The 25,322-nt window shown below is 42.8% G+C and overlaps 1 protein-coding gene across 2 annotated transcripts in view; it reads left to right on the top strand.

The window, feature by feature from the left end:
• TBC1D19 (TBC1 domain family member 19) overlaps nt 1–25,322 on the top strand; it is a 1,159,927-nt gene that overhangs the window by 518,795 nt on the left and 615,810 nt on the right. The window lies entirely within an intron of this gene.

The raw sequence follows: 25,322 nt of genomic DNA, 5'->3' as shown, positions 1-25,322 counted from the left end.
CCTTAGAGGGTTGGTCGGCACTCAACTGGGCGGAATGCCGCAAATCCGTCCTCAATGATTTGCAACGCTGGAAACCTCTTATCCCCTCATGGCTGGGTAGGCTAAACGCAATCAAGATGTCTATCCTGCCCAAACTACTCTACCTATTCCAATGCCTTCCTACGCCTATCCCTTTGCCGAACATCCGAGCCCTGCAAAAAGACTGTACTAAATTCATCTGGGGGGGCAGGAGACCCCGCTTCTCTCAGGCACTCCTTATGGCCCCGCGGGATCGCGGAGGGCTTGGATGCCCTAATCTGGTGGATTATTACTGGGCCGCCCACTTGCGTTTTGTGATTGAATGGGGCATCAGGCGGAGCGAGAAGGGGTGGCTCCATATGGATCGGGCGGTCACGGGTCGCACCATCTGGAATTTGGCTTGGATTCATAAGGCGGGGCGGTCCCCTAGTGCATATTTGGCGATACCCACGAAAACGGTCCTGAATGTGTGGGACAAGATAGCGGTGCGAAAAGGCCTCACGACTTTCCCCTCGCCGCACACCCCCATTGAGGACAACCCGTGGTTTCCACCGGCTAACCACACTACTGCCTTTCGTAAATGGACAAAGGGAGACTGTAAAGTGCTTACAGATCTCTTTGACGAAGGCACCTTTAAGTCCTTTGCCCATTGCCGAGACGAATTCCGTCTTTCACCGGAGGCCGAGCTGCAATTTCTCCAATTGCGTCATTGGGCCTTATCGGACGCGGTGTACCCGGGGGCCACCCGGGCCTTCACCCCGTTTGAGCGTCTGTCCCGCTCCGGCACGGGCACGACGGGCCTAATTTCTCAGATCTATCGAATTTTACAACATCCCCAAACTCCCCCCTCACACCCGTACCAGCAAAAATGGCACGGGATGCTGGGTACAGATATTGCTCAGACACAATGGGCTCGCCTCTGGGGGGATGTCCCTAAAGTATACCGCAGTATACCACAGCAAGAGAACGCGTACAAAGTAATGATGCAATGGTATTACACGCCGCAGCGCTTGCACAGGATGTTCCCCTCTGCGTCTCCTGGTTGCTGGAGATGCCGCCATGTGCCTGGGGACTTCCTGCACTGGTGGACTTGCCCCGTGATCGCTATCTTTTGGAAGGAGGTTTAGAGCCACATAAGGGGGGTGCTTGGATTTCCTCTGCCTGATGCCGCTAGTACAGTGTTGCTGGGAATCAAACCTGCCAACTTGCTTGCCCTGACTCGTAATGAATGGACTATATCGCTGCAAATGCTGGGTGCTGCCAGACAACTTATTGCCCTGTATTGGAAGAAGGCGGAGGCTCCCCCCCTAGCTATATGGTTTGGCAGGCTCTGGCAGGTCATCACTATGGAGATGCTTTCAGCAACGCTGCAGTGCCGCACAACCCGCTTTGAGAAAGTTTGGCGGCCTCTAGTGACTTATCTGTGCAAAAGCGAATACGCTAGAAATATGCCCCTCAAGCTGCGAGCGCTGCATCTGGTGGAGGATGCGGTGATCCCCTTTACCCCCCGCAGCGCCCTGGGATAATGATCTGTGACACCGGAATGGAACTCCGGAAATGTGCCTTGCTGGCTGCTCCCCCCTGGGTCCTCTCGTCTCCACTGCCCTGGCTGTTTCTTTCTTCCCCTCCTCTCTTCCTCTCTGCTCCCTCTAGATACTATCTCTACCTTTTCTGTTGCCTTCTTTTAGGCTCCTGGTTGTGTGTTGGACCACTATGGTCCGATGTTCGTTTCCGTTTGACCCACTAGTTGCTGCTCGCCCTTCGGGGTTGAGTCTAAGGCGGGGTGACATCCGGGTGTGGTGGACTGCATGTACTGATCTCTCATGTGAGCGACCAGATGGGGTTATAGACTGAACATGGAATGTAAGACTGCAAGACTAACAGATCATGCCAGCACAAGAAGAAACTGCGCAGCAAGTTATATGTCGCGGCCGGCCCCTTGAGGGTTGTAGGCTTATCGCTGTGTAAGTGTCACCCTTTTCTCTGAGTATCCCCGACTGGGGCCTTAATAAAATAGATGTTGAAACAAAAAATTACCATAGAGCTTACAATGAGGTTACCGTAGGACAAAAAAAACTGAAAACATTGAGTGGGTTTCTGGGGATTATTGTACAACCGTGGAGTGTTGGCCAGCATTCGGGAGTGGCTTCTGTGATGGAGTTGGACAAAGGGCCTGGCTGTGCACGCTGGGAGGTATGCATCCTTAGGTATGGTAATAAAATATCACTGCACTTTAAAATTCACTGAAAAAAACAAAGGTTAAAGTGATGTTATGATTAGGTGAAAATGTTAGTGGAAATGTCACATTTTAAACTCTAAAAACAAGTTCACCAGGTACAGTAAACTCACGAAACTATAACTCACACCCTCGTCATGCACAGCTTATGACCGCACGTATTAAATCACTGATGACATGTTCTTTCACATCTAAAATGACATCATTGAAGACAACACTGTGCATGGTGTGGGTGTGATTCATAATTTCTTGAGTTAACATTAAATTATGAGTTTCAGTGCATTTTAAGGTTAAAAATGTAACCTTTTAGTTTATAATTTAACCTATCGATAATGTCACTTTAACCTTTGTCTTTTTTGGAGTGTATGTATATTATTCTATATATAAATACATTTATTTAAAAATCTTTGTAAATATATTAATTTGCACTCATTTATGTGTATATGTTTGTGATTGTGTATGCTTTAAAATATATACACACATATACACACACAAACACACAAACATGTGCATTAAATGAGTGGAAATTAATATATTTACAACCTTGTTTAATAAATGTATTTAAGCTTAAAATATTATTTACATTAAAAATAGATTTAGGTATTTAATATAAAATATTTATTATATGTATTTAACTTTAAAGTAACATTTAAGTGATTACATAAATTATATTTAAAAATGGGAATATTAAATATCAATAAGTAAGAATTAATAATATGTTTATTATATTTAATGTGATACATTGGTGTATGGTTTTTAAAATGTGAAATATTGTTTTCAAATGTAATGTATGGGTTTTACATTTTCCAGCAGGATTTTAAGATCAGGAATTGGTATTTTTTAGGAGTGGTTTGACTTGTAGTGGTCACAGAGTTGGTAGTGGTAAGACGTTTTTAGGATTCAGTGATGGGTAGTGTATATGGGTAGGAAGTAGTTGTTAGGGTTCATTGATGTGTAGTGTGTATGGGTTGTCATTTGCAAAGTTGATCTATTCCAATTAAGCCTAACTGGAATAAATCACCTTTATAAATTCCAGGAGTGTCTGGGTACGTTCTCCATTCTGCAAGGACTGTCTGCTGGAAAACACACAAACACACTCACTGAAAAAGACAAGGGTTAAAGTGGAGCTATAAAAAGGTCTAATAATAAATTATTACTGTTGTAAGGGACTGTTTTTTTAATGTAAGGTAAAATATTACTACCTTACTCCCATATAATCCCACTATAATCTTCTAGTGATAAAAGACTACTGTTCTCAATTAATTTCTAAGTGTTTTTTAACCTAAGTTACAATCTTACTACCTACTCACATACAATTCCACTTAAACCTTAGTTTTAGTTTTTTCATGCTCAATCCCTGGTAGAATGAAAACTCCCCACAGACCTCTAACCCACTGTTTCTTCCGGACAACGCAGAGACCTCTAATATTTCTCTTTGCCCTTTTGTTTTTTTATTTTATATTTTTTAGGACTTGAGGACCATGTCTCTGAGTCAAATAATGGCAGCCACTACATTTCTGTTCATGTTGTGACCAGACAGTCAGAGCTCTTGGTCCTGTAGCACCTGTCTCAGTCCCATGGGTCCAGCCAATCAGAAAGCTTTATTTTGAGTCCAGCGCCAAAATATAGCTCTGTTTTTTTAATGTTAATTTCTAAAAAGCGTCTGAACAGATTTACACCAAATCACAAACAGCATGCTTTCTGAGTAAAGATGTAGCTTTCTGCCAAATTTAGTGTTTCGTTCAGCCGCTTTGTCTGTATAGTTTCTGTATCATTTTCTAAAATTCCCTATGGACACTGCATGGGGAAAAGTGTTTTGGGACACCTCCCTTATCCCACTTTCTCTAAGACCCAGCTTGATGGATCACTTCAACGTTTTCAGGAAAGTGCTGATGGGGATGAACTTATTTGTGGGAACGTTCTGTGAAAATTTGTCAAACAGTGCCAAACTTATTAGCAAAATAAAATACATGCTTACTATGGAATCTCTGACTTACATATAATTACACAGTGCCAATATGTGTAATAGAACAATAAATAAATAAATATATAGAGGGTTAACAATTATACTTTCCTACCTACCGACAAGGTAAAGACAGTTTAGATGTAAAAACATGTGATGTAAAGGCACTCCAGATGTAATGACATGGTTTTGTAAAAAAGCACTCCCAATGTAGTGACATAGAATGTAAGGCACTCGCAATGTAAAGACCATGATGCAATTACTCCAGAACCACTACCAAGTTGTTAGCTTACCGCCTTGCACTAATAGGCAACTGCTGTATTTCCAATGGTGATGTTTTGAAGCCTAAAGTGTGTGGGTGCGGGGAGCCCCTAAATTTGTACATCCTGAAATATCATTTCAGCAGCACAGCTACGGATGGAAGGGTCAGTGACATTGTTAAATCTCAATTGCGTAAGGCAGGATAAGGCACTTTAAGACATGTCAAAATATCCTCAATTAACTAAGGATAGAAATTTAAAAGGATTTATTACACAAATTATGTTATAATACAGAGACTATAAGGTGTCGTCGTAAAAAGACAATATAGAAAAGTGAGCAAAATCAGGCAATAACCGAAGTTTCAATTGTCAGTAAAATCATTAAGAAATTGGACAGAATTCCAAGTAGCATTGGGAGTCTTCAAGTAAAGCACTGTCACACCCCCAAAGTCTGAGGTTTATATTAAGTGTTCTTGTATAAGAAAGTATTAATTTCTCAAAATGATTATGGTGTGAGCAAATGAATAGCACTTTTAGCAAATCAGAGCACAGTTCTAATAAACATCATATTGCCTAACCATCTAAGCACTATCTCCCTACATGAAAATTGATGCTGCACTCTCTATACCAATGTCATCATAAAATGGCAAGACAAACTAGTCACAGGAACAGCAGCAAACAGTTGTGAAAGGACCTTGAGAAACAGCAACGTTACGGTGTCCATATTGGAAAGTTTTCTTCGAGAGCAGCAAGAACAGCGACAAAAGAAGTAAATTGTATGCTGTTGAAATTGTAAACAGTGAACACGGCAGGAGGAGACACCCATTTTGAAAAAGATCACTTCACGGCCTAATGGAGGTCTAGTTAACATAAGCCATGAAAACACACTTTAACATGCCAAATGTGTTCTCAAATACAATAATACATTGTCTGTATACACATATAAACCTGAGTAAATCCACTTTCTGCACATTGCTGCACAAAAACCTAAACTGCACAAAAACTCCAACAAACTCCCTCTCTGATTATTCTATAAAAATAAGTTACTTACCTGTACACTGTGGTTCTCCAGTATTGATATCTTTCATAGATTCACATGCTTGTATCTTCCCCGTCGTCATGATGGGAGTCTCACGGTATAATAAATAAATAGCAGTACAAAGAAAAAACTGCACGAGTAACATAGAAAATGCCTTATACTTAGTAACCCAGCACCATCATTATATGGTCTAAACACTGACTAATGAGAAGCCAGCCCTGAGATGACAATCCCCAGCAGAACCACCATACCTCGGATTTCCAGTCCAAGTGTGAGCCAAGAGAATGTCAAGAGGTAAAAGTGTTCTACCTTAGAAACGGGGAGGCAGGCGGGTCGCATGTAAATCTATGAAATATATCAATACTGGAGAACCACAGTGTACCGGTAAGTAACTTGTTTTTTCTACAGTATTGAATCTTTCATAGATTCACATGCTTGTATCAGAATAGAAAGCAGTATCTCCTCCATGAAAGGTGTTTTTCAGGTAGAAACTCTATTTCCAAATCAGTAAATATCGTCTTTACACAATAATACCAGAAACTTATCAATAATATTTTGGATTGTGTGTCTCAGCATGTTCAATAGAGACTCGTATGATTTAAAATAAATAAATAACATAAACATATTATTAATCTTTCGACCACTAAAAAATATAAATGAAACAATATCTTTAAAGAAACAATCAGCGCAGCACCGCTTGTCCTACTGCTGAATCTGCCTTCCATGCTGTGTCGGGACAGTAGTGTTTGGTACATGTATGGACATTTGACCACGTTGCCGCTCTGTAAATGTCCGGTACCGATACTCCAGCAAACAATGCGGCAGAAGTCGCAATTTTTCTTGTCGAGTGAGCTGGAACTGTCGAGGATAAAGGCCTTCTGGCCTTTTTGTGACAGAATGCAATAGCCGAGGCTATCCATCTGGAAATACTCGCTCTTGACAGAGCCAAACCTTTCCTGGGAGCAGCATCCGCAAGCAATAATTGATTTGTCTTTCTAAAGGACTTTGTCCTGTCTATATAGAATTTTAGACATCTTTTAATATCCAATGTGTGAAGAGCTCGTTCTGCTGCAAAAGATGGATCTTTAAAATATGTAGGTAAAATAAAAGGTTCAATGGGATGAAAGGACATTGGAATTTTGGGAATTAATTTTGGCTTTGTTCTGAGAATTACTCAGTCTGCTTTAAACTGTAAAAAGGGTTCAGCTGTAGAAAAAGTCTGAATCTCACTGACTGTTTTGGCTAACGTCAGAGCCAGGAGCAGAGCCACTTTCCAGGAAACAAATGTTATGTCAGCCTTGTGAATTGGTTTGAAAGGTGGCTTCATCGGCTGTGTTAATTAAGACTGTGTTAAGCTGCCACGGCACTGACGGTTGTTAAATTGGAGGGAATTTTCTAAAGAGACCTTTCATAAATTCTTTAATCACTCTCTGTGATCATCAAAGTGACGTCTGAGATGGCATTCTGCGATATTTTGAGATTGCCGTCAGATGCATTTTCACTGATGCGTGAGATAGCCCTGCCTTGGCTAAAGCCAAGAGCTATGGAAGGATCTGATCTGGAGATGAAAGCAAGGGATGTACCGCTTGATCCAGGCATCATTGAAAAAACCTTTTCCACTTTGCGGCATGTTTTGTTGGTAGACACTGCCCGAAAGGGAGAGAGAATATCGCTGCATTCCTGAGGGATATCTAGAGATTTAAATTTGTACTCATGAGGTTCCAAGCTGATAAATTCAGTGAGCCCAATTGAAGATGAAGCCCCGGACCTTTGTCCATTGAAATCAGGTTGTGCCTCAAAGGAAATTGCACCCGGGGAGCCACAGACATCTGTAGAAGCTCCGAGAACCAGAACTAAGTCGGCCAAGCCGGGGCTATGAGAATTAAGTGACATGGTTCCAATCTCATTTTCCTTGGATCAAAGGGAAAGGGGGAAATGCATACGCAAACATCCCTGTCCAACGAAGGTGGAGAGCTTTCCCCCATGAGCCTTGTGGAGGGAAGCTGCTGGCAAACTGTTTGCATTTTTTGTTGGTTCAAGTGGCAAACACGTCTAATCCTGGGGTGCCCCAGAGTTGGAATATTTACAGTATTTGACTGCGATCCAGTTCCCATTCGTGGCATAGGGATGCCCATCTGCTCAGAGAATCTGCTTGCGTATTGCGAATCCCTGGGACATGTTGAACTTGTAGAGTGACATTGTGCCTTAGAAGCCACTGCCAGATTTCTTGCGCTTGTGCCGACAAGGGTTTAAAACCTATCCCTCCTTGATTCAGCAAATAAAACATAGTCGTTGTACTGTCCATTCTAACTAGAACTGGGCAATTATGAATTCTTGGTAGAAATGCTTGAAGGCCTAAAAACACTGCTTTGAGCTCTAACAGATTGATGTGCAACTTTGCCTCCTGATTGTTCCAATGGCCTTGAATTTCCAAGTCTTGCAGATGTGCTTCCTATCCCTTTATGGAGGTCTCCGTTGTCAATACATAACTGGGAGATTGTGGTTCGAAGAGAAGTCCTTCTGAAAAAGGAATTATCATCCCGCACCATGACAGAGCTTTCTTTATCAGAGGATTGATGACTATTACATCTTCAAACGATCCTTGATGTTGTACCCATTGCAGGTCGAGAAGCTCTTGAAGAGGCCTCATGTGGACACGGCAATTGGGACTATAGGAATGCAAGATGAAAGCACCCCCATCATGGACTTGAATATCCTCACTAAAGCGAACTTTCTTTTTCTCAACTGAGAACTTAGCGTCAAGATTTTCTGAATGCGCTCCTCTAACAGATACACATTTGCACTGAATACATCAGTGCTGTCACTCAAGAGGCATATTACTAAATACCTTAGCAGTGTCACACTCTGAACTTGCTCACTGAATATCTACATGGCACCACTCGCCCACGTCGCCCGACAGCACAGCCTTAACATCATCTCCTACGACACACAGCTGATCATCTCCCTCACCGAAGACCCCCACACCGCCAAAACCAACCTCCACAGAGGAATGAAGGCCATGGCCGAATGGATGAAGGAGAGCAGACTGAAGCTGAATTCAGACAAGACGGAGGTCCTCATCCTCGGCTCCACCCCCTCAGCCTGGGACGACTCCTGGTGGCCAACATCGCTAGGAACACCCCCAGAACCCACCGACCACGCACGCAATCGTGGGTTCATCCTTGACTCTGCCCTCTCCATGACCAAGCAGGTCAACGCCGTCTCCGCTTCCTGCTTCAACACCCTCCGAATGCTCCACAGGATTTTCAAGTGGATCCCCTCCGACACGAGGAAAACCGTCCCCAGGCCCTCGTCACCAGCACACTGGACTACGGGAACGCCCTTTACGCAGGAACAACAACCAAGCTCCTGAGACGGCTCTAACGCATCCAGAACACCTCGGCACGACTGGTCCTCGACGTCCCCCGATGCAACCACATCACACCCCACCTGAGAAACCTGCATTGGCTCCCCGTCAGCAATGGTGTCGCACTCAGGGACAGAACACTGAATACCTCAGCGATGTCACTCAGTGGCAGAGCATGGAATCCCTCAGCAGTGTCACACTCGAGCCAGCACATTGAATACCTCAGCAGTGTCACACTAAGAGCCAGCGCACTGAAAACAAGCACTGCCCGGCGGCACACTCCTAGACCGGATGTGGGACACCCGGCGAGCTTGGCAAAAACAGACCCTTTAACGCACTTCTCACCGCCACGCCGCTTGGGGACCAGGAGTCACGCACCAGCCCGCTGAGCCAGGTAGGATGGACAAAAGGGCACAGAAAATTTTAACAGTTTAGGCGGAGGAGACGAGTGGGCTCTTCTTCTCAAGCCCCCATCACCTCCCCCGGGGGACATAGGATGAGGGCTGAAATATGCAACTCATGTCCTTCAATTGTACTCCTGGCGACACTACAGCGAGTCTGTATGTCAGAGTCAGAATATACTGCGAGGGGAAAAAGAACAAGCATTATGTTTAAATCTGTGTGCGGAGCCCCTTCACGGACACCGTGCTAATTTTTTTAAAATATATTTTTTAACTTTAACACTGCGTGCGGTGTCCTTGAAGCAGGCACTGTGCTCAGTGTTAAAGTTAAGAAATATATAAATAAACTGATTGCGGTGTCCGTGAAGCGGCGCCGCGCTCAGTTTCAAAGTTAAATAAAAACAGCAGCTGTGTCTCTGAGAGAGACAGAGGGAAGGGTCTGCTCAGGGAGAGAGACAGAGGGAAGGAGAAAACATTGTGCTCACCCAGTAATTAAAGGCCATAGTCTAACGCCGCTAGTAAACGATCCAAGCCCGGTGGGCAGGGCCAAAAGGAGACAAGGCGGCAACAAGGAGGGACTAAGAAGCCTCCTTTACAATGGGAAGCCTGCATTTAGCCTAAGCTATGATGTGAGCCAATGAGAAGAGGGGGCGGGGCTTCCAGTCCCCTTCCTCGACCGTATTGATTTCAAGACGCTCTCGGATGCCGAGAGCAGCACATGCATGCTGCTATCGACAGCTGAGACCTAAAACGGTTCATGCAGCTTTCCAATGAGTCCTGAATGTCCTGATATGATGGGCCCTTGATCAGCCAGTCGTCCAGATATGGATATACCTGGTGACCTTGCTGAAGCAAATGTGCTGCCACTGGCGCCATGCACTTTGTGAATACTCTTGGCGCGGAGCGAAGTCCAAAGTGCTGCCACCTCGAACCTGAGATACCGTCTGTGCTTGACGTGAATTGGAATATGGAAGTATGCATCTAATAGATCTAAAGATGTCATAGACGCTCCTCTGTTCAGCATCAGCAGTTTACTTGCAGGGATAACATTCGGAAATACTGTTTCCTGATAAATTTGTTTAGACCTCGCAGATCCATCACCTGTCTCCATTTGGTAGTCTGTTTTTCCGTATCAGGAAAAAATGAGAGTAGAATCCTTTCCTTCGTTGAAGATAAGGAACTTCTTCTATTGCCCCTTTTATGAGGAGAGATAGAATTTCTGTCTTTAGGGCCGACAGGTGCCGCTAATGTCTGGGAACCGGAGGTCAGTCCGGTGGTCTTTGGACGAAGTCTAGGGTGTGACCATGATGAATAATGTCCAACACCCACCTGTCTAATGTTATTGACAGCCATTGGTGGCGAAAACAAGAGAGGCAATGGGTCTGGTGAGGAGTTATTGAAATCAAGATGTTTGGCGCCTTGAGATTGTTGCTGTCTCCTATTAGACTCTTGAGGTTTTCCTCTTGCAGAGGGCTTTCTTCTATTCGTCTGTTGATACGAGGGACCAGATGATTGAAATTGCTGCGTATTGGAAAACTGACGATACCCCTGCTGTTGGTAAGGCTGGTACCGAAATGATTGAAAAGATGGTCTTTGCTGATAATGACCTTGTGTTCCTCTGCCTCGAAAGGACTGGAATCTGTTCTGTTGCAAAGACCCTAAGTCTCGAGCCGTATCTGTATCCCTTTTAATCCCTTGCAGGGCATCTTCTACATGCTTCCCAAAGAGGTTCTCCCCATCAAAAGGCATATCGACAATTTTTGCTTGCACCTCTGGTCTGAATGAGGTTGCCCTAAGCCAGCCCTTCCTGCGGAGTGCCACAGCACCTGCCATCTGTCGAAAAGCCACTACAGATATATCCATGGCTATGTCAATCATCTCTGAGGCCGCTCATGCCCCATCTTGAGGGATCTGTACGGTCTCATCTTTCTTGTCCTCTGGAAGTTATGATAATAAGGGTGCCAGATCTGACCACATTTGGCTATCCTATAGACTGACTATAGCCAGCACATTGGAGGCCCTGATAGACGCGGCCGCCATGACCGCACAATGTTTTCCTGCACCATTCAGTTTTCTTCCCTCTTTATCTGGGGTGCTGAGCAGGCCGCAGCCGGGTTCCTTGAACATCTCTGAGCTGCCTGCATCACAAGAGAATCTGGTCTGGGATGCCCAATCAAGCAAGCTGGGGAGGATTCCAGGGCTTTATACTTCTTTTCAATTTTCGGAATCGAGGCTGAAATGGAGGCTGGATTCCTCAGTATATGTAAACATGAGTAACAGTGACAATTGCACAAATCAACACAATAAGTATTGTTCTAAACATACCCCCTTACAAGCTATTGATTCATTCACCAACCTTACTGAACCCTTTTCCTATCTCACTAACCCAGAAACCTACTGTCTTTCACAAGGCATGCTAAAGCTTAACTCTCAAGAAATATTAGTAATATTATATTTTTAGCACAAGTATTATTAACCCTATTGTTATCAGGAATGAAGGTACAGCACTCTTTCAGCTTCAAAATGCTGCAAACACCTCCTTCCTTTATGAACACTAAGTGGTTTTGCATTATCATTGCTTACATAGCAGTTAACTCTGTATTAATCTGCTTTAACACTCCAGAAGTGTTAGAAGCAAATGTATTAACAAGTGTAGACTAGCTTCCAATTTTTGCATCATTTATAGCAATATCAGTTGATGGAATCATGGCTCCTAATACACCCAACACAATCTTTCCAAAACAATGCTTCTTTCTCTTCAAACCAATAGCATCATTCATCTAACTTCACATGATAGACTCTAAGAAACACCAGAGCCAAATAACAAGACACCACCTAATTATGAGGTAGATTGAAATAAGCAGTCTTACCACACACATTATACATTCCTCTAAATAGTTGTTCTTTACCAACAAGGAAAGCATCATCAACATAAATTCGTTCACATTAACTATTCACCCAAAATTCTATTGACCTAACTCCATTAAGTTCATGACACGGCATACAAAATTCACGCTTTCTGTCATACATCAATCTTATTCTCTGAGTCAAAATTCACAATGTACACTCTTTCCCAGTCTTTATCTGTTCTCTCATTTTCCCCTCATCCTTCTAGTCTTTAAAAATCTTCACTCTCCTCTCATTATATTCTTTAACAAACTCACGCTCTTCTCAAGCTACACACGCAGTCCAGTTTATCAGTTTTACTGTAATGCCTAGTTCAAGCACCTCTATATCAGTTTTTTTTTTCACAACTGTGTTTATTAAGGGTTTCAGGCAAATCATACATACAGTACTCCATAGCCAGGAGGACACTGCCAGTGGAAAACACATAATAGAATGCATGAACAGCCTAGACATTCAACTAACCCCCCACCCACCGTCCCGCCCCCCGCCAACAACCCCAAAAAGAAAAAAAACCCCGACTACCCACCCCTTATCCCACCCTAACCCAGTGCACGTGATCACCATCAGCTGCAGCATATAGTGTAAAGCACAATAGGCGTCCTGGAGCCACCTAGGCCCCGAGGTCACTGCCGGTAGGCAGTCCATCATCCAGGTCAACGGGAGGATCCAATGGCAAGTCTCTGTATTCTGCCCACTGCTTCCAGATCTTGTAATGTTTGCGGGGGCAGCCCCTGGCCTCAAACACAGGCAATTCCAGTCCCATAAGAAAATCTAGTCCCGCCCTCCATGCGCTGAGTGGGGGGGCGCGGTCACTCTTCCACGCCTTTGCCAAATCCCGTTTGGCGACCGTCAGGCCCAACAGAAGGAGGTGACGCTTATAGATGTTACCCCCTACTTGATCCATGATATGTAAAAGACCTAGTCTGGGCGTGCGAGGAAGGTCCCATTGCAGCACCTCTGACAAGCAAGACCAAACCCCACTCCAGAATCGAGTCAGACCCACACACGACCACACAGTATGCAGCAGCGTACCGCTCTCCGTCCCACAACGCAGGCATACAGGGGTGGCAATGAGGCCAGCCTTCCACAGTCTCTCTCTGGTGTAATAGGCCCGATGCAGGTACTTGAACTGTATAAATCGGAGTCTCACAGCGATGGCTGCCCCACGGGGGGACTCCAGTGCCTCCCTCCAATCATCCTCATCCAAGGGGCCAACATCTACTTCCCAGGAGGCCTTCAACGACAAGAGGGAAGAGGAGCAGTGAGTAATTAAGGTTTGATAAATTTTGGAGACTTTTTTATCCCCCAGATCCCCCATGAAGAGCTTGGCTTCAACGGGGCTAAATTCTGGGAGTTGGTCTAACCCCACTAGACTCGGCGCGAGAGCGTGACGCAGTTGTAAGTATTTAAAAAATTGGGTCTTAGGCATGTCGAATATGGCGCTAAGGGCTTGAAAGGTTTTAAGAGTAGTCCCAGTAAGGACATGGCCTAGCGTCGAGATCCCAATAGAGTCCCATCCACTAAACCCCGACAGTGAGGCAAGTGCAGGGAGCCGGCCATTGTTCCATAGTGGCGTTTCCGCTGTTAGGCGACCCCACCAGCCCATACGACGTAGCACCTGTCTCCAAAGCATGAAAACCACCTGAGTAGCCTGCGGCAGCTTCCGCCGCCGGCTGGCCGAGTATAACAGCGTGTGGAGCGTGGCATCCCCCATAAGAAAGCGTTCCAGGGCGTATGCCGGGTCATCACGCCCACCGTACCACCACTCATTCAGAACCAGCAGATGAGAGGCTTGGTAGTAGGATAGTATGTCTGATGTAGCGAGACCGCCACAGTACGTGGACAGGAAACAAGTCCGCAGTGCCACTCTGGAGGCACCCCCTGCCCACAGGAAACGTCCCAGTACCGAATTCACGCGACGGAACCATTGTGGGTCAACCCTATATGGGAAGTTCTGAAGCTGGTAAAGGAGTCTAGGGAGGGCGACCATCTTAAAAATCGCCGACCTGCCATAGATGTTAAGGGGCATGCGAGACCAGGTCTTGACGTCCGACTGAACTCTACCTCTATATCAGTTTTCACCATAAGTTACCCTTTGCCAGCATTTTCAGAAACAAGAAGATACTCCAGCAAAACTTTGAAGTTCAACAGGTATGTCGATAGGAACTCCTGCCCATTATGTATACTAAAAAAAATGATCTAGTGCATGAGCATGGCAACTGCAGATCTATAGCTCCTTCGCCTGCAGAAGAAGGAAAAAAAGTGCAAACTTAACAGTTCCTAACTCCCATTAAATCAAATCTCATTATATACTGTACTTAATACAACCTGTGTGGAGACTTATCCAACCAGAGAAATAAGGCACAAAATTAAGCCAATTAAAACTGTTGATATCATTATTAATGAGATTATGCTAACAAATTTCAGCATTTGCTGTATGCCATTTCCATTAAGAACAAAAGGAAAATTTAAAACAAAGTTCAGGATTATAAAATGTGTCTTCAGGAAATAATTTCTTTCAAAACAACAATAAATTATATTTTTTAAATAATAAAACAGAAATTAGACTTCAGAGATTCATTTTTTCAGTTCATTTGTTCAGTTCATAGATTCAAGACTCTATTTCTTCATATTTACCTCTTTTTACAATCTTCAAAACTTTAAATTAAAAAACATGAGGCATCAGGATTTTCAAAATTCAAGGTGGCTCTTCGTAAAGAACTCAACCAGGCCTTTGTAGACACCTAATACAATATCATCAGTATTTAGAACAAGTGTTGCTGTGAGTATTTAAACAATCCGTGTAGCTTTGCTCATTAGCATTTCTGTTCAATCTGCAAAGCTCTGCTAATCAATTTTAGGATCTTATTTTTGAAGTGAGTATCACAATCTATCTCAATAGAAGTTGGCAAACTAAGCCTTGGTATTCATTCGTTCAACCGAATATGCCATGCTCTCAGATCTCTGGTTAGGATTGGCCTCGACCCATTTACAGAGCAAACATACAATCACAAGAACATATTTAGGCTCATTGTAAACAGACATCTCAATGAAGTCTGCTTGGAGTCTGGTAAATGGACTCTCTGATGTGCCAATAAGGACTCGTAGCAATAATGGTTCTTTTTCTCTGGTTGTTTCTCTGACAGAGGACACATCTCTGACACATGTCATAAAACTCCTGTGTGACCGCAGTTGAACAAAGTAATGCACCACTACAAAACCATACTGACTTTATGTATAAATTGTCACTTTCAATTAATCTTCAAGGCAACAATCTCTTGTCAATACAATCAACTCTGCCAGTTGTGCTGAAATGAGATTAGGCAGATATGACGTTTCAACAATTTCAGAAATGGAACAAACTGAATAGGCAGCGTTTGGTGCTTCTGGATGAGCTCTCCATCAAGAACCATCTGCAGGCAAATTCAGATCAGCCATTTCAAAAGAAATGTCTCTAATATGTGGTCTTGGTTGGGTGTATAATTCAGTAACATTCTCACAATTATGTTCTGTAGCATCATCATTATCTTCATTTACATCTGAGACTAGAAGCAGATTTGCAGTGTTCAAAGAATTACCTCTCCTGATTGAGATGTTTTAGCTGCCAGTTTGATTTGCTCATACCTTGAAAGACCACTATTTATCAGGTGCTAAGTTCTGGGAGGTGTCAGAAAACTTTGAAATGAATGAGAAACAAATACAATAAGTGACAACTCTGTCACTTTGTTCAATTGAAATACAAACAGCTACAACCACTTTTAGACCAAGAAGAAGGACAACTACTATAACTAACACAGCAGAAAATTATGATATCCCACAGTGTTTTTTGTGTCAAAATTAATAATGAGCACGCACCTTTTTCATGATAAAAGAGAAAGAATTCTTTGTCATAATCAGGCAGTCCAAGAGCAGGTGTCCTACACACATTTTTGGAAGGCCTTCAAACATTCACCATCAAATGTTACCGAATCCTTGATGTTAGACCTGGGTAGAACTTGCAGAGCTTCACTCCGTGGAATTCTGCGAAGTTACAAAAAAACGCTGAATTCCACAAACTGGTATAAATAGGCATGTTGCGCTGCTTGCAAGGTGATTTAGAGCTGGGAGCTTGTTCCGTGCTGAAAAATCAGCGTGAACAGCACCACTCTACATGCCAGAGGGCACAGCTTCTTGAGTTGATTTTGCTGCATCTCAAGTAGATTTTCTACTTGAGCTGCAGCTTTCTGACCGCTAACAGTCGCCTGCTTTGGAGGAATCTTGCCAGTGCCCTCCTAGCAACTAATAATCTAACTAGGGAACTCCAAACCTTGCTCAATTATGGACATTTGAGAAAAAACTACGCCTTGGGGCGGTTGGTGGAATTTGGCCGGAACTCACAAAAGCACTCAGGCTTAACTTAAAGGCAATGTGTATAGTATTTATACAGCACACAAACATAATAGCTCAAAAGAACTAAAGATATTTAATGTAAAAGATTTAGTGAATATAACACCTTCTTTCTTGCGCTCTTTACCTCCACTGCACTTGATATAAATCTGCAAAAGCCTCTCATAATACAGTGGACAGTCAAAATATCGATTTTTAAATATCGAAGCACAGTTATATCGAGTTTTAAATATCGTAGGGACAAAATATCAAACTCAAGAACATATACAATTAGAATATCGAAGTTAAGGTAAGAAATATCGATGTTGCAAATATCGATGTTAGTAATATCGATAGTTAAATTATCTATGTTAATAATATCGATATTTATATGAGTGTTATGTATTTTAGTATGTATTTAATATGTATGTGTTCTATATTTTTTGGTAAGTATTGTACTGTTTTTTTAAATATATGTATACATTTTTTAAGAAATTAGTAATTTTTTCTAAGTAAATTTTGCATTTTAGTACCGTAGCAGGTTGTGGGTTTATAGGGGAATAGGGTGAGAAGTAATTTAATGATAGTAAATTAACCAATAATTTTTGAGAATTATTAATTTATTTTAGTTACATTTTGTGTTTTATTTTAGGGGAATAGGGTGGGAAGTAATTTAATTGTAATTAAGTCATTGTATTATTGTTAATAATAATGAATGTATTGTTGATTAATTATTAATTGGTAATTAATTATTATTAATTGATAATTATTTTATTTATATTAATTTATTATTGAAGTGGGTTGTGGGTTTATAGGGGAATAGGGTGGGAAGTAAATTATTTGTAATTAAGTAATTAAGAAAAATTGAGTATTGACAATTAATTTTCTTGTTCATTAATTATTAAATGGTTATTAAGTTGTATTAAATATTATTTATTGGTACTGATATATATATTTAGTTAAATAATTATTAATTTGTTCTTCATTTTTCTTAAATATTATTTATTGCTAATTAATACTTAGTTATTCGATTTATTACATATTTATATTGATCATTATTTTATATGTAAGTATTCATTTCACATACATTTTTATTAATTGATTAATTGAAAATTAATTGAATTGTGTGACATTTTATGTTGAGTGTGTTGTGTGTTTATTGGGGAATAGGGTGGGAAGTATTTAATATTATTAAAGTAATTATTGTTTTTGATATATTTGTAGTTTTTTTCCTACATTTGTTAATAAATCATTATTTAATTACAATATTTATTTCATTTATAAGTATGTTATTTTTAACATCTACGTTGTCCAACACTTTCCCTGCTGTTGCACTCACTGAAGTGGGAATAGTAATTTTTTCACCCCCACACTATCCAGCGCTTTCCCTACTGTTGCACTCCCTGGAGTGGGAATAGTAATTTTTACCCCTACGCTATCCAACTCTTGGCCTACTGTTGCATTCTCTGGAGTGGGAATACTAATTTTTACCCCTACCCGATCCAATGCTTTCTCTACTGTTGCACTAACTGGAGTGGGAATAGTAATTTTTACCCCTACGCTATCCAACGCTATCCCTACTGGGGCACTCTTTGGAGTAGGAATAGTAACTTTTACCCCTACGCTATCCAGCGCTTTCCCTACTGTTGCACTCTCTGGAATAGGAATAGGAATTTTTACCCCTACGTTATCCAACGCTTTCCCTACTGTTGCACTCTCTGGAATGGGAATAGTAATTTTTACTCCCTACGCTATCCAGCGCTTACCCTACTGTTGAACTTACTGGAGTGGGAATAGTCAATTTTACCCCTACGCTATCCAGCGCTTTCCCTACTGTTGCACTTACTGGAGTGGGAATAGTCATTTTTACCCCTACGCTATCCAGCGCTTTCCCTAATGTTGCACTTACTGGAGTGGGAATAGTAATTTTTACCCCGACGGTATCCAATGCTTTCCCTACTGTTGCACTTACTGGAGTGGGAATAGTAATTTTTACCCCTACGCTATCCAGCGCTTTCCCTACTTTTGCACTCTCTGGAGTGGGAATAGTAATTTTTATCCCTACGCTATCCAACGATTTCCCTTATGTTGCGCTATGTGGATTAAGTATATACATTAATTTATAAGTATATGTTTAATTTATTTTAACATTTAGGGCCTGATTCTGATGCGGTTAGGAAAGCATTCCCACCTAGAGCCTGATTCCGATGCGGTTAGGGAGGCCTCCTAATGGCATTTGTCTCCTTCCAAATCGGATCGGGAACGTGTCTTCCCTACCCAGGGCCCAATTATGATGCAGTTAGGAACATATGCTCCAATTGAAGTCAATGGGAGTCCAACCAAATGGTATCTGGAAGCATCCGGAGGCATCGTACTCGGTCAGTCGGACTCTCCTGATCCGAGTGGGTTAGAAGCCATTTCCAAACCGATTCGGTAGAAAGCTTTCCAACCCGAATCAGAATCGGGCCCTATTTGTATTAGTTATTATTTTTAAATATATTGTAATATTTTTAACTATATTTCTTTTAGTTATATGTATTATTTAATCAATTTTACATTATTATTAAAACATTTAAAAAAACGATATTTGTAACTTCGATATTTTGACAACTATATATTTTTTTCCAATATTTTTGTACTTACTTTTATGTAGATCGGAGTTCGATATTTTTGGCTTCTTTATTTCTGTGTCGATATTGTTGTAGGTCGATTTTCTATCCGTCGATATTCTGTACGCATGCACTGACTCCATCAACTCACATGTATCTCTCTTTAGGTTTGCACAATTTATTTCCCTCTCTGGCTCTTTCTTTTTCAAATACTGTATTACTGCTCTGCATTTCTCAGCAACCACCTCTGATGGAGCATTGTTAGTTGCAACTCCAGGTGGTTTCTCTGTCAGCCAATCAACAGCAACCTTACACCGAGTCCATAAATCATCAGGACCAACAATCTCAAATGTGTCCAAATTAATCCAAAGCATTTTTGAAATTGTCACCAGACAATGGACCCCGGCATACAACTTGTCAGGTTTCATTCTCAGTTTTGGAAAATTTGTCATAAAGTCATTAAGATCACCAGTGCTCAAAGTCATAGAATTCCCCTCCATGCACTTCTCTCAACGGAAATTCTGACACTGTCTGGTTCTGACTTGTTAATAACCATCTATGCTTTCTTTCCTGCTTTTCTTTTTTTCTTTTTCTTCCATTTTCTTCTGGATTTAAATCACTCTAACCCTTAGTCTTTTCAAAGAAAACTTTAATATTAGCCCTCAAAGTCACTAATCCCATTTCATTTATTTCTGCGTCACTCAAAACACTCTTCTAGTTTCTCTATAAACCTTCACTTTGTTTATGTTAAGTACCTACTCATCAGCTGCATCCTCAAGCTTGCTGCATGTTTTATTCAGCTCTAGCTACATCAGAGAACTCTTCAGCATCGTTAGGGAGTTTTCCAAACCCTCTGCCACCAAAAACATCATTATCCTCTACCAGGAACTCTGCAACACCCTGGTGGACTTCTTCCATGACAAGATCTGCACGTTATACAAATACTTCAAACCCCAACCCACCAACTAGGAGATCCACAGCCCTCTCACTCCAAGAGATGCCAACTGCTCAACCCCTGGCACCAGCTCAGCACTCGAGATACTACAGACCTCATTAACTCCATCCACTCAGGAGCACCCATGGACCCCTGTACCCAAGGCATTTTCCACCTCAGGGAAGGCGATCTGCAACAAGCTCACCAACATCCTCAGCACATCCATTACCCCTGCCACCTTCCCTGAAGAATGGAAACATGCAGAAGTCAAATCCCTCCTCAAGAAACTGTCCGCAGACCCCAGAGACCTCAAGAACTACAATCACACCTCTCTTCTCCCCTTTCCTGCCAAACAATCTTCTGTACACCTTCCAATCGGGGGTCTACACCAGCCACAGCACTGAAACTGCTTGATCGCAGCCACTGACAACATCAGAACCCTCCTTAACCGGGTGCAAACAGCAACCCTGATCCTTCCGAACTAGGACCCTCACCTACCCCTACAGACCATGACCATAACCTTGCCATCATCATAGTCAGACAATTCACCATGAAAAAGCAGATCAAAGCAGTCTCCTCTGTATGCCACTTTACTCTCCACATGCACCATAAGATCTTCAAATGTCTCTGCTCCAGCACCAGACTAACCTTCACTCAAGCCCTGGTCACCAGCCGCCTTTACTATGACAACACACTATACGTTGTGATCACCACACACCTCCTGAAAAGATTGCAGACCATACAGAACTCCGCAGCCAGACTCACCCTCAACCTCCTTTAACCGACACACATCACCCCCACCCCAAGAAGCTCCACTGGTCCTCATTCAAAGGAGATGTCAATTCAAGATGGGGATCCCCATCTTCAAAGCTCTACAAAGCTCTACATGATGTAGGACCAGCTGTCATCAGCCACCACCTGAATATTCATCTATGCTCCATACACCTGCACACTACATCCCTTTCCCTCGCTCACAACCCCCGCATCTGCGGAAGCAAGAATTGAGCGCTCTTATTCCCCAACCTTGTGGCTAAGTCTTGGAATGACCACCCACTTTACCTCCGCACCTCATCCTCTCGGCAGGAATTCAGGAAAGGACTTGAGACCTGGCTGTTAAACACACCTTCAGCAGAAGGTTCTCCGCGCCTGGATACCCTCACAGTTGATTATCCACGCTCTACAAGTCCACTTTGATTGACTTGTTGATTCTAACACCTTGCTGCTTCTCTGATGAGGTATTTTGTTTCATCTGTGTTATATGACATCAATCTATTTAAATTAAAAGTTTCACATAAAATGTCCCCAACTTCAAGCCTAAAGAGTCTAATATTATTGTCTCTCTCTTTTTAGAAAGTACAATAGGTTCATGAGAGGCAGGAGCAATAATAGGCACAGAATCATTAGCAGGCATATATTTGCATATGGTTCGCTTGTATTAGATATTATACCTGCATTTGTCTCTTCAACTGCTGTCAATCTCTGTGCACTCGCATCAAGTCACCCAACGCACCCTTATCAGGTACTAGGGTTGAAACTACTTGTGCATATTTATATGTAAGTTGTCTAGAATTCAAAAAGTCATTTAAAAAAAAATCCTCCTCCTCATCTGTGTCTTGTTCTTTATATAGGCTGTCCCTCTGACCCTCATCAAATTCCTTCTTGTTAGTTGTTTCATTAATTATTGCATGCAAACTTCTCCCTCACTCCGCCATATCCTTTCATGATTATTCCACTTGGTTTCATTCCACCTCTTTAGTGATTCCTATACTGCATCTTCATTTTCAATCTCTCTTTCGGTGTAGCCACTTGATCCCATTTATTCAGTGCTTCAAATTGAGTAGGTGTAGGTAGTGGCTTCCACTAGCTTTTTATTGTTAAAAGTACCCTCTGAAGACAATTGCAAGTCCTTGTCAGTAGAGGTATAGTCATGTCATTCACCAATCCATGTGCATTGGTATGCTAGAGACTTTAGACTTTCCTAACACTGTACATCTTTATTTTGCCTCAAAATAATCCAAAAACCTGCACAAAACAAATACATGAACAGCATCCAATTCCATTGTGGCTTTGCCAAAAGTCAGCCAATCACAGCAGCACTTTTAAAGTAACCAAACAATGACAGCAGGACTCTCAGGTGACATCATTGGTGTAACACAGGCCCCCGGAGTCTTCAGGGGGCCCCCTCAGTACAATACTCTGACTGGAGAGCTCCTGGTTTAGTCCGGAGGGGGCCCCTTCATGTACCTTGCAGGGTCCCCTTCAAGACTAGTTATGCCAGTGGGTGATATCTGACCAATCCCAGCACAAGTCCTGGGCCGACTAACCAGTTGCGTCTTCTTCATGAATGTAAACACAATTAAACAACTTTTTCAATGAACGCATATAAGTAAACAAAGGAAATCTTGTCTGCTCAACCTAAATAGGCGAAAAACAGTGAGATAAAATTAAGTAAATTTAGCAAAAAATTTATTTGTCAGTCTTAGTTCCCAATAAAACAGACTTTTATCTGGCAGCAATCCACCTCTTGCCATTGTACTTACTCCTGTGCCCCGGGGAGCAAAAAAACACCAACATAATTAAACAGGCATATCTTAAAGAAAACTCATTAATTTGCACATAGCTGCCCAGAGGCGTCCAAGCGCTGAGTGCTGACCGTGTGTTGTCAGCTGAAAAGTGAGCAGAGTGAAAACAACTATTTATTAAACAAAAAAGTTTTCAACTGTTTCCTGAAAGAAGTAAGGTTCGAATTAGATCGGAGCTGAAAAGGTAGACTGTTCCAAAGTTTGGCCACATTCAGGAAAAAAGAACGACCTCCTGATCTAGACCTATTTACCCTTGGCACAACAGCACGTAAGGCCTTAGTTGATCGTAGCTGTCTGCCAGGAAGGTAAGGGGTGATTAGAGGGCGACTGATCACTGGACCAGTGTCCCAAAACGCCTGATGTGCCACACAAAGAGATTTAAAACTGATCCTGTCTTTCACCGGGAGCCAGTGAAATGAAAAATGAAATGAAAATGCGTCTTATATAGCGCGAAGTAGCTGCCCGGAGGCGTCCAAGCGCTGGATTGCATAAAAAAAATTGTGAGTAGTGAGACTCATTAGGCACAGAGAAGGAAAAACTATTTATTGAATAGAAAAGTTTTCAAATGTTTTCTGAATGAGGTTAGGTCTGAGTTAGACCTTAGTTGGAGTGGTAAGCTGTTCCACAGCTTGGCAGCGTTCACAGTGAAAGAACGACCGCCTGACCTAGCCCGGTTGACTTTGGGCACCGTTGCAAGATAAGCACTGGATGAACGTAGTTGTCTACTGGGAAGGTATGGGGTTATTAAGGAGCGGTTAATCAAAGGGCCAGTAGCCCAGAATGACTGGTGGGCAATACAAAGGGATTTGAAAGTAATCCGGTCTCTCACAGGGAGCCAATGTAATTTTGCCAATCCAGGTTTGGCAGAGGACCTACGGGGGATTTGGAGTAGAGTCCGGGCTGCACAGTTCTGGATTACCTGTAACTTCCGCAAAGTGAAGTCAGGAGCTCCCAGATAAAGTGCATTTCCAAAGTCCAGCCAGTGCAATCTTACCAATCCAAGTTTCACAGAAGTCCTGTGGGGAATCTGCAGCAGGGTTCTGGCGGCACAGTTTTGAATCACCTGCAGCTTTTTTAATGTGAGTTCTGGGGCCCCAAGGTACAGTGCGTTTCCAAAATCCAGCCTGGAAAGGATCAGTCCTTGAACAACTATTTGTCTTGCCTCAAAAGGTAGCAAAGGTAGAATCCTCCTCAGCATTCTAATGAGGCCAAAACAAGTGGCAGATAGTACAACCGCCTGATGGTCGAACGTCAAGGACTTATCCAGCCAGACACCCAAGCTCTTGATGGACTCCTTGGGGACTGGGGCAGTACCCAAGCAGGCTGGCCAGATCTGGTCGATGGCAGTGGGCGCCGAGTGGCCCAGCAGAATGACCTCTGTCTTGTCCCCATTTAATTTGAGACAAGACAGGGTCATCCATCTATTAACTTCACTCAAGCAGCCCGCCAAGTCCACTGTGCCAGCAGGGTTTCCAGCCCACGCCAATGAGACCACCAGCTGTGTATCGTCCGCATAGGTCACGATCTTAATACCACCATAAGGGCGGACGATCCCAGCCAGCGGCCTCATGTAGACATTAAACAGCGTCGGGCTGAGTGAGGAACCCTGTGGGACGCCACACTCCAGGGGCCTGCTAGTGGAGGTGATATTACCCTCAAAAACTTGGAAGTTTCTGTTGGTTAGGAATGAACAAATCCATTCCAACGCTCCTCCTTGGATCCCAATGTCCCGGAGACGTTGCAGTAAGATGGTATGATTTACAGTGTCAAAGGCGGCACTTAGATCGAGGAGGATGACTGCCACCGATCCTCCCCGATCCAAGATGCCCCTTGTTTCCTCCATGACTGCCAACAGGGCCGACTCCGTCCCATGCTTGGGGCGGAAGCCGGTCTGCGAGGGGTCTAGGAGGCAGTTATTCTCCAGGAAATTGGTCAGGAGGCTGTTAATATACCTTTCTAGTAATTTGCTGGCCCATGGAAGCAGGGAGATTGGACGGTAATTGCTGAAGTTTTTACTATTCATATTGGACTTTTTGGGAAGTGCCTTTACCCTAGCCTCTTTCCACCTAGATGGAACTATATTGGTGGAAATAGAGGCATTGAGCACCTTTAGTAGGACCGGTAGGATGGTTTGACTAACGTTCCTTAGGAAGCTCGGAGGGGCAGGGTCGCTTGGAGATCCAGATTTTACCTGGGTCATCAGTGTGGCTAATAAGTCCAGGCGCAGCAATGGAAATGTGTCCAGCACTGGTGGCATATTATCTGATGCACTATTTGTGGCATGTCCGGAAATGACTGCTGGAGTATATGGTTGACTATTTGGGAAAGCAGAGTATATAAGATCTATTTTATTGAAAAATAGTCTGCCAGCTCATTACACCGGACTTGTAAGTTGTCACTGTTTAAGGGAGGCTGGGGAAGAACTGTAAGGCTTTTTACTATCTTGTAGATCTCCTTGGAATTGGATCTGGCATCAGTTATCTTTTTTGTATAGTATAGAGATTGAGCGTTCTTAATCTCCTGCTTATATTCCCTGATGGAACTTCTATTTATAGCTTTGTCTGGATCTGTATAGTCCAGACGCCATTTCCTCTCCAGTCTTTTACACTTCCTTTTTATCTCCCTAAGCTCAGTGGTGTAC

The sequence above is a fragment of the Lissotriton helveticus genome, chromosome 2_2 (assembly GCF_964261635.1).
Source record: "Lissotriton helveticus chromosome 2_2, aLisHel1.1, whole genome shotgun sequence".
Lineage (NCBI taxonomy): Eukaryota > Metazoa > Chordata > Amphibia > Caudata > Salamandridae > Lissotriton > Lissotriton helveticus.
The sequence above is the reverse complement of the archived record's forward strand: the minus strand, read 5'-3'. Positions and strand labels throughout refer to the sequence as shown.